The following is a 12,142-nucleotide window of genomic DNA, read 5'->3' on the forward strand; positions in this document are numbered from 1 at the left end:
AGTTCTATGTATTATTTTGGGGATTTGATCACGCGAGCGAGTTCGTATGATGTTTTTGGACTTGTGTGCATGTTTGGATTGGAGCCCCGAGGGCTCATGCGAGTTTCGAAAAAGCTACAAAGTGATTTTGAACTTAAATGGAATGCTGGTGCGTCAGTTCTGCAGACTTCGCAATTGAGAGGTCTGGCTCGCAAATGCGAGCCTCGCCTTTGCGAAGAAAACTTTGCATTTGCAAGCAAGGAACTGGGGGTGGACTTTCGCATTTGCGAGATTTGAGGTTGCAATTGCGATCCCTTCAGGGTGAAATAAGGGTGAATTATGATACTGATTTTGTTATTTGGTGGGATCGGGTTGCGCGCCGCAACATATATTTATTGTTTAAGATTGTGGTATTATTACGGTGGAATAAGGGAGGATTGTGTTGTACAGTGGGATCAGATTGTGCACCGCAACAACCTATGTGTTTCTATTTCTCTGTACTGTGTTGGTTTTCGATATTTTTCATACGGAACTCTAAGGAATTGTAATTCTGCTCGGTACTGGATTCCTTCAAGGATTTAGTTATTTTCTTCATTTAACTATCTTATTTTGTTCTGTATAATTGTCTCATGTTTTATTATATACTGCATATAGGTTGTAGTGTAAGTGAAATACCTTAGCCTCATCACTACTTCGTCAAGATTAGGCTCAGCACTTACAGAGTACATGAGGTCGGTTATACTCATACTATACTCTGCACTTCTTGTGCAAATTTTGAAATCGGTACGAGCGGCGGTTATTAGCGTGCTCGAATTGGCCAGCTTGTGGAGACATGAGGTACAGCTGCTCAGCGTCCGCAGCTCCTAGAGCCCCCTTCCCTTTTATTTAGCTATGTATTTTCTTTTAGATTGATTTACGTTTATTTCAGACCCTTGTTTGTACTATTCTAGCAGCTCGTGCACTTGTGACACCGGGTCCAGGGTTGTATCAGATGTTTTGGTTGTTTTAGATTCCGCACTTTACTTTAGATTATTACAGTTATTTTAGTTTCTTTCTTATCATTTAATTTGAACTTTTGAAATTGGATAAATTGTTCTGACGTTGGCTTGCCTAGCAAGATAAATGTTAGGCGCCATCACTATCCCGACTGTGAGAATTCTGGGTCGTGACAAGTTGGTATCAGATCACTATGTTGCATAGGTCTCACGAGTCACGAGCAAGCTTTGTAGAGCCTGGAGGACCAGTACAGAGACATCTGCACTTATCTTTCAGAGGCTATGGAGTTAGGAAGAATTTCACTTCTATTCTTCTCTGACGTGCGATTTTATTCTACCATTAGTGATTGAACTCTTCTATTCTTGATCTCTCACAAATGGAGAAAACATGCACCACATCTTTAGCTGGACAGCAACCGGAGCCCCTAGCAACAGCTCCTACGAGGGGCAGAGGTAAAGATCGAGGTTGCGCAAGAGGTTGAGGCAGGGGCAGAGCTCAACAAGTACTCGAGCAGCAACACCAGCAGTAGAGCCTCAGGTAGACTTTGATGAGGAGGTTCCAGCTCAGATTGTACCTGTTGGACCAGCTCAGGTCCCGGAGGGGTTCATCGTCACCCCAGTGCTTCAGAACGCTCTAGTCCGTTTGGTGGACCTTATGGAGAGTGTGGCCCAATCCGGTACATTTCCTATGGCACCAGTCGTCTCTCAGGCTAGGGGAGGAGTACAGACTCCCACTACTCACACTCCGAAGCAAATTTCTGCCTAGTATCAAACACTAGCAGCCCCGCCAGTTGGGGTAGTTCAGCCAGTTGTTGCGGCACAGGCCGGCGAAGGACCTGTCATATCTTCTAAGGACTTATTAAGATTGGACAAGTTTACCAAGCTCTTCCCGATTCACTTTAGTGGTGCACTTTCTGAGGACCCACAGGATTATCTTGACCGCTGTCATGAGGTGATGCGGAACATGGGTATAGTTTAGACCAATCAGATGACGGGTTCCGTCAAGAGGTGGTGGAAAGACTATGTATCTACTAGACCAGCTGGGTCGCCTGCTCTTACTTGGGACCAGTTCTCTCAGCTATTTCTTGAGAAGTTCCTTCCTATCACACTGAGGAAGGATTACCGCAGGCAGTTTGAGCGTTTGCAGCAGGGTAGTATGTCAGTCACTCAGTATGAGACCCGTTTTGTGGACCTATCTCGTCATGCTCTTCTTCTGCTTCCTACTAAGAGAGAGAGAGAGGGTGGGGGGATTTATTGATGGACTCACTCACCCTATCAAGCTACAGATGGCAAGGAAACCGGGGATGAGATTTCTTTTCAGACGGCTGCGAATGTTGCCAGGCGGATCGAGATGGATCTTGCACAGGAGAGAGGGTAGGGGTCTGATAAGAGGCCTCGTCATTCTGGTGGTTTTAGTGGTGCCTCATCTGGAGGCAGGGGTACTTTTGGTAGGTGCCATCCTCTCAGTCCATTTTAGTCCGCGCTTCAGGCATCCCATAGTGCTTCAGGGGGTCGTGGTCATTACATGCCTTATTTTGGGCAGCCAGCCTACAGCGCACCACCATCTCCTATTAGTGTGCCTTTGATTTAGAGTTATTACCGTGATTATCCGGCCTGCTCGGGTTTGTCTCAGTTTCAGCAGCCACAACACCAGGATAGATGTTTTGAGTGTGGTGGTTTTGAGCATATTAGGAGGAGCTGTCCGAGATTATTGGGCGGCATGCCATAACAGAGTTATCGTGCCATGATTCCGGCACCGGTTGCACCACCACCTACTCATCCAGCTAGAGTCAGGGATCATGAACCCAGTGGTGGAGGTCAGACCGTTATAGGTGGAGGTCAGGCCGCTAGAGGTGGAGGTCAGGCTGCTAGAGGTGGAGGCCAGCCAACTAAAGGTCATCCTAGGGATATAGTTTAGAGTGGTAGAGCCCAGCCCCAATGTTATGCCTTCCCAGCCAGGCCTGAGGCTGAGTCAACTAACGTTGTTATCACAGGTATTGTTCCAGTTTGCCATAGAGATGCTTTAGTTCTACTTGATGTGGGTTCTACTTATTCCTACGTGTCATCCTATTTTGCTTCATATCTTGTTGTGCCTCGTGATTCTTTGAGCGCTTCTGTGTATGTGTCCACACCTGTGGGAGATTCTATTATTGTACATCATGTATATCGTTCGTGTATGGTTACTATTGGGAGTCTTGAGACTAGCATAGATATCCTACTCCTCGATATGGTAGATTTTGATGTCATTGGGTATGGATTGGATGTCACCTTATCATGCTATGTTGGATTATCATGCCAAGACGGTGACCTTAGCCTTGTCGGGGTTACTTCAATTAGAGTGGAGAAGGACTCCTGGCCATTCTACCAGTAGGGTTATTTCCTATGTGAAGGCTCGGTATATAGTTGAGAAGGGGTGTCTAGTTTATTAGGCCTATGTCCGCGAGTCTAGTGCGAAGGTTCCTTCTATGGATTCACTACCAGTTGTTCGTGAGTTTTCAAAGGTGTTTCCTACAGACCTGTCGGGGATGCCACCCAACAGGGATATTGACTTGGCTCCGGGAACTCAACCCATTTCTATTCTGCCATACCGTATGGCCCCTCCAGAGTTGAAAGAATTGAAGGAGAAGTTGTAAGATTTACTTGATAATGGCTTCATTAGACCTAGTGTCTCGCCTTGGGGTGCGCATGTGTTATTCGCAAAAAAGAAATATGGATCGATAAGGATGTGCATAGATTACCGGCAGTTGAACAAAGTCACCATCAAGAACAAGTATCCATTACTAAGGATTGATGACTTATTTGATTAGTTTCAGGGTGCCAAGGTGTTTTCAAAAATTGATTTGAGGTCTGGCTACCATCAGTTGAGGATCAGGGCAGCTGATGTCCCTACAACAGCTTTTCGGACTTGGTATAGGCATTATGAGTTTCTAGTGATGTCATTTAGGCTGACAAATGCCTCAGCAGCATTTATGGATTTGATGAATCGGGTGTTCAAGCCCTATTTAGATTACTTTGTGATTGTGTTATTGATGATATCTTGATCTACTCCCGAAGTTGAGAGGATCACAAGCAACATCTTCAGATTGTACTTCAAACTTTGAAAGATAGCTAGTTGTATGCCAAGTTTTTAAGGTACAAGTTTTGGTTGGACTCAATCACTTTCTTGGGGCACGTAGTATCGGAATATGGCATAAAGGTAGATCCTAAAAAGATTGAAGTAGTTCAAAACTGGCCTAGACCCACTTCAGCTACGGAGATCCGGAGTTTCTTGGGTTTTGGGGGATATTACCGTCGGTTTGTGGAGGGGTTTTCATTTGTAGCATCCCCATTGAACAGGTTGACCCGAAAGGGTGCCCCGTTCAGATGGTCTGACGAGTCTAAGGCGAGCTTTTGGAAGCTCAAGACTACTTTTGACTACGGCGCCAGTATTGGTGTTGCCCATAGGTTCAGGATCTTACACGGTATATTATGATGCATCTCGTAATGGACTTGGTATAGTATTGATGTAGGATGGTAGGACGATTGAATATGTGTCGCGACAGTGGAAGGTTTATGAGAAGAATTACCCTATTCATGACTTAGAGTTGGCAGCCATTGTTCATGTGCTGAAGATTTGGACACGCTATCTTTACGGCATGTCGTGTGAGGTATTCACGGATCATTGGAGCCTGCAGTATTTGTTCAAACAAAAGTATATCAACTTGAGGCAGAGGAGGTGGTTGGAGCTATTGAAAAAACTATGATATCACCATCTTATATCATACCGAGAAGGCCAATATGGTGGCTAATACCTTGAGTAGAAAGGCAGTGAGTATGGGTAGCCATGCGTAAATTCCAATCGGCGAGAGACCACTTGCATCATGTTCAGGATTTGGCCAATCAGTTTGTCAGGTTGGATGTTTCAGAGCCCAGTTGTGTCCTAGATTGTACAATCGCTCGGTCTTCCTTGTTCAAGTGCATCAGGGAGCGGTAGTATGATGACCCTCATTTGCTTGTCCTTAGGGACATAGTGCAGCGCGGTGGTGCCAAGAAAGTTACTGATGGAGATGATGGAGTTTTGAGAATGTAGGGTCGTGTTTGTGTGCCCAATGTAGATGGACTTCGTGAGTTAATTCTTGATGAGGCCCACAGTTTTCGGTATTCTATTCATTTGGATGCCGCCAAGATGTATCAGGACTTGCGACAGCATTATAGGTGAAGGAGGATGAAGAAGGATATAGTTGCATATGTAGCTCGGTGTCTAAATTGTCATAAAGTAAAGTATGAGCATCAGAGGCCTGCTGGTTTGCTTCAAAAGTTAGAGATTCCTAAGTGGAAGTGGGAGCATACCACTATGGATTTTGTTGTTGGACTCCCATGGACTCAGAAGAAGTTTGATGCAGTATGGGTTATTGTGGACAGGCTGACCAAGTCAGCGCACATCATTCTTGTGGCAGTTACCTATTCTTCAGAGCGGTTGGCTGATATTTATATCCGCGAGATCGTTTGTCTTTACGGTGTGCCCGTGTCTATCATTTCTAATCAAGGTACGCAGTTCACCTCGCACTTCTTAAGGGCAGTATAGCGTGAGTTGGGCATGCAAGTTGAGTTAAGTGTAGCATTTCATCCTTAGACGGACGGATAGTCCGAGCGCACTATTCAGATATTGGAGGATATGCTCCGCACTTGTGTTATAGACTTCGGGGGTTCTTGGGATCAGTTCTTGCCACTTGCGGAGTTTGCTTACAACAACAACTATCAGTCGAGCATTCAGATGGCTCCCTATGATGCATTATACATGAGGCAGTGTCGTTTGCTAGTTAGATGGCTCGAGCCGGGAAAGGCTCGGTTGTTGGGTACAAGTTTGATACAGGATTCCTTGGATAAGTTCAAGATTATTCAGGATCGACTTTGCACTGCTCAGTCTAGGCAGAAGAGTTATGTGGTATGCTCGGGAGAGTTCGTGATGTGGCATTCATGGTCCGAGAGACGGTATTACTCCGAGTTTCACCCATGAAGGGTGTGATGAGGTTCGAAAAGAAGGGCAAGTTGAGCCCTAGGCATATCGGACCTTTTGAGATTCTTCAGAAAGTAGGTGAGGTGACTTACAAGCTCGTATTGCCTTCGAGTTTATCAGTAGTCCATCCGGTGTTCCATGTTTCCATGCTCCGGAAGTATCACAGTGATCCGTCTCATGTGTTAGATTTTAGCTCAATCCAGTTGGACAAGGATTTGACTTATGAGGAGGAGTCGGTGGCTATTCTAGCCTGGCAGGTTTGATAGTTGAGGTCAAAGAGTTGTCCTTCAAATCGAGTGCAGTGGAGAGGCCAGCCGGTCGAGGCAGCTACTTGGGAGTTCGAGTTGGACATGCGGAGTAGATATCCACGCCTTTTCACCAGCCCAAGTACTTTTCTATGTCCGTTCGAGGACGAACGATTGTTTTAGAGGTGGAGAATGTGATGACCTAATAGGTCATCTAGAGGTTTAGACCTTAAATCTGTGTTTCTAAGCCTCTGATAGCTTCTTTAAGCCTTCCTCAATTTGCATGCGCAGTCCGGGTATTTCTTCGGAAGGCTTTTATGTTAAAAATTGATAAAATATGAAAAATTGCCTTAAAAATCTATTTGAGTTGACTTCGGTCAAGGTTTTAAGAAAACGGACCCGGATCAGTGTTTTGAAGGTCCCGGTGGGTCCGTATTGTGATTTGGGACTTGGGCGTATGCCCAAAATCAAATTCGAAGGTCCCTAGCTTGAGTTATCGCTTTTTGTCGAAATTTCAAAGTTTAAAGGTTTAATAACTTTAAAGGTTTGACCAATGTTAGACTTTATTGAAACCGGGTCTGTATCCTGTTTCCGGAACCAGGTATAGGTCCACTATTATATTTATGACTTGTCTGCCAAATTTAGTAAAAAACGGAGTTAGTTTGATGTGATTCGGACGTCCGGATGTTAAAATAGAAGTTCTAAAGTTTTCTTGAAAATTTTATTTGATTTGGTGTCCAATTCGTAGTTCTATGTGTTATTTTGGCAATTTGATTGTGCGAGCGAGTTTGTATGATGTTTTTGGACTAGTATGCATGTTTGGTTTGGAGCCCAGAGGGCTTGGGTGAGTTTCGGATAAGCTACGGAGTGATTTTGAACTTAAATGGAATGTTGGTGCATCAGGTCTGCAGACTTCGCAATTGCGAGGTCTGGATCGCAAATGCGAGCCTCGCCTTTGCGAAGAAAACTTCGCATTTGCGAGTATGGGGCTGGGGGTGGACTTTCGCATTTGCGAGATTTGAGGTCACAATTGCGATCCCTTCAGGTTCGCATTTGCGAACATTTTGTTCGCAATTGCGAAGGCAACAGGAATGTTGAGACTTCGCATTTGTGAAGATTTATCCGCATTTGCGGGTTTGTAATTGCGAATCCCAAGTCGCAATTGCGACACCTCCTCTTGATCAAAATTTGAATTTGACGGGATTTCTCTCATTCTTCAAATTTTCAAACCTAGAAACCCTAAAGGCGATTTTTCCAAGAACTTTTCTTCCCCAAATTATTGATAAGTGATTCTAATCTATTTTCTTTCAATCTTCCATTACATTTCATAAGATTTCAACCTAAAATCTAGGATTTTCATGGTAGAAATTGGGGGTTTGGGTAGAATTAGAAATTTTTGTAAAATTAGATTTTAGACCTCAAATTGAGGTCGGATTTCGATAGAAATTACATAACCGGGCTCAGGGGTGAGTGGGTAATCTGATTTTTGTCCTAATTTCGGGTTTGGACCAAGCGGGCCCGGGGTCGATTTTTGACGTTTTGGGAAAAAGTTTGGGAATTCTAAATTTATGCATTGTAATAAATTCCTTTAGCAATATTTGATATTAGTGAGTTAATTGTGGTTAGATACGAGTGGTTTGGAGGTGGATTCTAGGGGAAAGGCCCCGGTAGAGCTCTGAGTTGACCGTGGAGTGAATTAAGTGTTGAGTTTAACCTTGATTTGAGGGACTAGGAACCCTCGGACTATGTGTAATGTGAATTTCATGTATTGCGATGTATATGCAAGGTGACGAGTGCTTACACCCCGCTGAATTACTTGTTTCCCTGATTTTTCGTTTTTCCTTAATTATCTTCTTCCTTGTCTTAACTGTTATATGTTCAATGCCTTCCATGATTTATTTGCTACTAGTTAATCATTGTTTCTCTTGTTAAACATGCTAGACCTTTCATACTTTCATGACTCGCTGCTAATTGCCTTAATTCAATTACTTGCACCTTCTAATTGTTATTACTGGACTTGTCTTGCCGTGTAGTATCATCTATGTGAATTTCTGAGTTGGAATAAGGTTATCTTTCTGATTCAGCTTTATATTCATCAATCGTAGAGGTCCTTGTGGTTGGAATTATGAATTTAACTGCACTCAGTGAATATTTGTACTGATATGGTGGGATCGGGTTGCGCGCCGCAACAAGTGAAATAAGGATGGATTGATACGGTGGAATAAGGGTAAATTTGTAATGATATGATAGGATCGGGTTGCGTGCCACAACAGGTGAAATAAGAGTGGATTGATACGGTGAAATAAGGGTGAATTATGATACTGATTTTATTATATGGTGGGATCGGGTTGCATGCCGCAACATATATTTATTGTTTTAATTGTGGTATTACTGCGGTGGAATAAGGGTGGATTGTGTTGTACGGTGGGATCGGGTTGCGCGCCGCAATAACCTATGTGCTTCTATTTCTCTGTACTGTGTTGGTTTTCGATATTTTTCATATGAAATTCTAAGGATTGGTAATTCTGCTCGGTACTGATTTTCTTTGAGAATATAGTTATTTTCTTTAGTTAACTGTCTTATTTTGTTTTGTATTTCCGTCTTCTGTTTTATTACATACTGCGTACAGGTTGTAGTGTAAGTGACATGCCTTAGCCTCATCACTACTTCGTTGAGGTTAGACTCGGCACTTACAGAGTACATGGGGTCGGTTGTACTCATACTACACTCTGCATTTCTTGTGCAGATTGTGGAGTCGGTTCCAGCTGCGGTCATTAGCGTGCTCGGATTGGCCAACTTGTGGAGACTTGAGGTCCAGTTGCTCAGCGCTCGCAGCTCCTAGAGTCCCCTTCCCTTTTATTTAGCTGTGTATTTTCTTTCAGACAACTTTACGTTTATTTCAGACCCTTGTTTGTATTATTCTAGTAGCTTGTGCACTTGTAACACCGGGTCCAAGGTTGTATCAGATGTTTTGGTTGTTTTAGCTTCCGCACTTTACTTTAGATTATTACAGTTATTTCAGTTTCTTTCTTATCATTTAATTTGAACTATTGAAATTGGATAAATTGTTCTAACGTTGGCTTGCCTAGCAAGTGAAATGTTAGGCACCATCACAGTCCCGAAAGTGAGAATTCCGGGTCGTGACAACCATTGAGATCATAGAAACTTTTAGTTGGGCAATGTTAGCCCCTGCTAGATAAGATGATGGGAAGGATACTAATCGGACTGTTAAAATTTTGGGGTTTTGACACAATTACCCACAAAAATAAAACTATTTACCCTTGTTTATCCATTTATTTTTCTACCATAAATTAATTACATTTCCTACCCATAGTAGATTTTATGGGGAATTTTCTATTTATTCTCCAATTCTTTTTTATTTCTATGCTTCTTTCCTTTTTCTTTTCTCCTTTTCTTTTTTCTTGTTTTCTTCTTATTTTTTTCTTTTTTCCTATTCTAATTTCATTTAACTTCTTTTTTTTTATATTCTTTTTCTCTTCATAATCTAATTTCATTTACTATTTTCACTATATTTTATTATTCATTTTTTTATATTATCACTAAAGAAAAATCAAATTGTGTACCAATTAAATGTAGCTAATACAACCAAAAAATATTAACTAACATTTGATACCAGTATAGTATATAGTTATACCAACAAGGTATACGATTGTACGTAAAGAGTTAAAAAAAATTAATTCAATTATTAAATTGAAATAATATCAGTTGTCAATAAAAAATTCAAAAAATTCTAAAAGGAGCTAACTGTAAGAGTATACCATTACATTATATAACATATTATAATATTTTTTTATTTTTTGTTCATTTTCAATTTGCCTCTCACGCTGGGTAAAAGCTTAAAGCAAATTAAAAGGAAAAAGGCAAGTGAATTTACGGGTAATAAGTATACTATTATAGTATGTTGTATATTATTACAACATATTGTTACAGTATATTGCATATTATTACAGTATATTATAACAATATATTGTATACTATAAGAGTATATTGTTGCAGTATAGCTATATACTCATACAACATATTGTATACCGTAGCGGTATACTGTAGTTGTGTTCTTCTTCGATTTTCAAATGAAAATTTCGATCTCAATCACCTCAAATCAGCTCCAAATGCTATCAAATTTCAATATGAACTTCCATAAGGTACTATAAGCAATATTTAACAACACCCACTTTGAATCAAACAAGAAATCTTCAAAAATAAAATTGAGCTTCCAGCCCAACAATGGTGGATATTAAAATACACATAAAAATTTAGAACTGGGAATCTTACTCGAAGATACTATAAGCAATATTTTATAGCACCACATCGAATCAAACAATAAATCTTCAAAATAATAGCACCACTTCAACAAAGCAATCATGAAAGAAGAGGCGAATTGTGGCAGGGCCAGAGGCAGGGGCATCTTTGAACATCTGGGAGGTTACTGAGCCAACAAGAATTTCAACTTTAGGACAAGTCTTGGCATAGTAGTTATGTAAACGCATGGGTAAACAAGAATGAACTTGTCGGGACTAACCATGTGAATATTAATCAGACCTCACTGCTGAATACGGACAAGGATTTCTCATCATCTTCCTTAATAGAATTGATTATCAAAGCAACTTCATGTTTGGCCTTGCATCTGGTGATGGCCTTACAAGGATTATTTTTTATATAGGAAAAAATACAATGGGTATAAAGTGAGGAAGGTAAAATGAGGAGGAGGAAGAAGAAAGGCGGGTAAATAGTTTGGGGAGCATGGGTATGAGTAGTAAATAGTTTGGGTCTGGATATTAAAGGGCAAATAGTTTAAAATTAACGGGCATAAAGTGAGATTTTCTCTAAAATTTTATCTTAAGCAGGAAGATCCAATTGATCAAAATTGTTTTGATTGCTATTCAATCCGTTTGGTCACAAATGTTTTCTTAAATAATCCAAATAGTTGAATCACTATGTAAGAGATTTCTATGCCAGGTCAATCTAAAGGAAAAAGAAAAGTTTTGATATCACGCGACAAAATGTGTGGCCAAAATCAACAGGTGGATTGAATATAACCAGCCTACATACCTGGAATAATGCAGCAATACTTAAACATCTTTGGAACCCAAATAAGGACAGGTTGTAGATACACATATACTATAATAACAATCCAGTATAATCTCACTTAGTGGGGTCTGGGGAGGGTAGTATGTACACAGACCTTACCCCTACCCTGGGGTAGAGAGGCTGTTTCCAAATAGACCTCCGGCATCCTTCCCTCCAAGAACTTTCCACCTTGCTCTTGGGGAGCCTCGAACTCACACTCTCTTGGTTGGAAGTGGATATGAAAGAATAGAGAAGTGTGGAATGTGATTGCCAAGCAAGCATCATGGGTGATTTTGAAGATTATACGGGCGTCAAATACTTGATTGAAGCTAGCATAAGAACATAAGAGGTTCTGAATACAAAAAAACTACTCAATTAGAGGCATGTACGATAAGCTAAAAGGAGAGTTCTCAAAGGTAACCTGGAAGGTACTGTTATGCAATAATCAAGGAAGTCCCAAATGGATATTTATAATGTATTTTGCTATCTAGAAAAGACTCTACAACAAAGACATGCTAAGTAAATGGGGCAGCAATGTAGTACAGCTTGCCCACTATGTGAAGACGTAAGGGAGGACCACTAACACATGTTCTTTTAATGCAACTATTCAGAAAACATATAAAGGAAGCTGTTGGTATGGCAGGGCATCAATAGAACTGTAAAAGGATATAGAGATGAAATTGAATGGACCATATCACATGCAACCGAGAGGCGCTTGCAATCTGAGGTACACAGGTTGATACTCGCTAGAACTATCTACCACATATGGCAGGAAAAGAACTGTAGAGTGTTTCAGCAGATTAAAATGTCATTGAAGATGTACCAGACTGATCGTGCAA

The 12,142-nt window shown here is 41.2% G+C and overlaps 1 long non-coding RNA gene across 1 annotated transcript; it reads right to left on the reverse strand.

Moving 5' to 3' along the window:
• Positions 1-10,335: 10,335 nt before the first annotated feature.
• LOC142162583 (uncharacterized) lies at positions 10,336-11,743 on the reverse strand. The gene is made up of 2 exons (XR_012693815.1): positions 10,756-11,743; positions 10,336-10,662 (listed from the first exon to the last, which is right to left on the reverse strand). It is a non-coding gene; the product is annotated as an uncharacterized LOC142162583 (long non-coding RNA).
• Positions 11,744-12,142: the final 399 nt, after the last annotated feature.

This window comes from Nicotiana tabacum, chromosome 8, assembly GCF_000715075.1.
Source record: "Nicotiana tabacum cultivar K326 chromosome 8, ASM71507v2, whole genome shotgun sequence".
NCBI lineage: Eukaryota > Viridiplantae > Streptophyta > Magnoliopsida > Solanales > Solanaceae > Nicotiana > Nicotiana tabacum.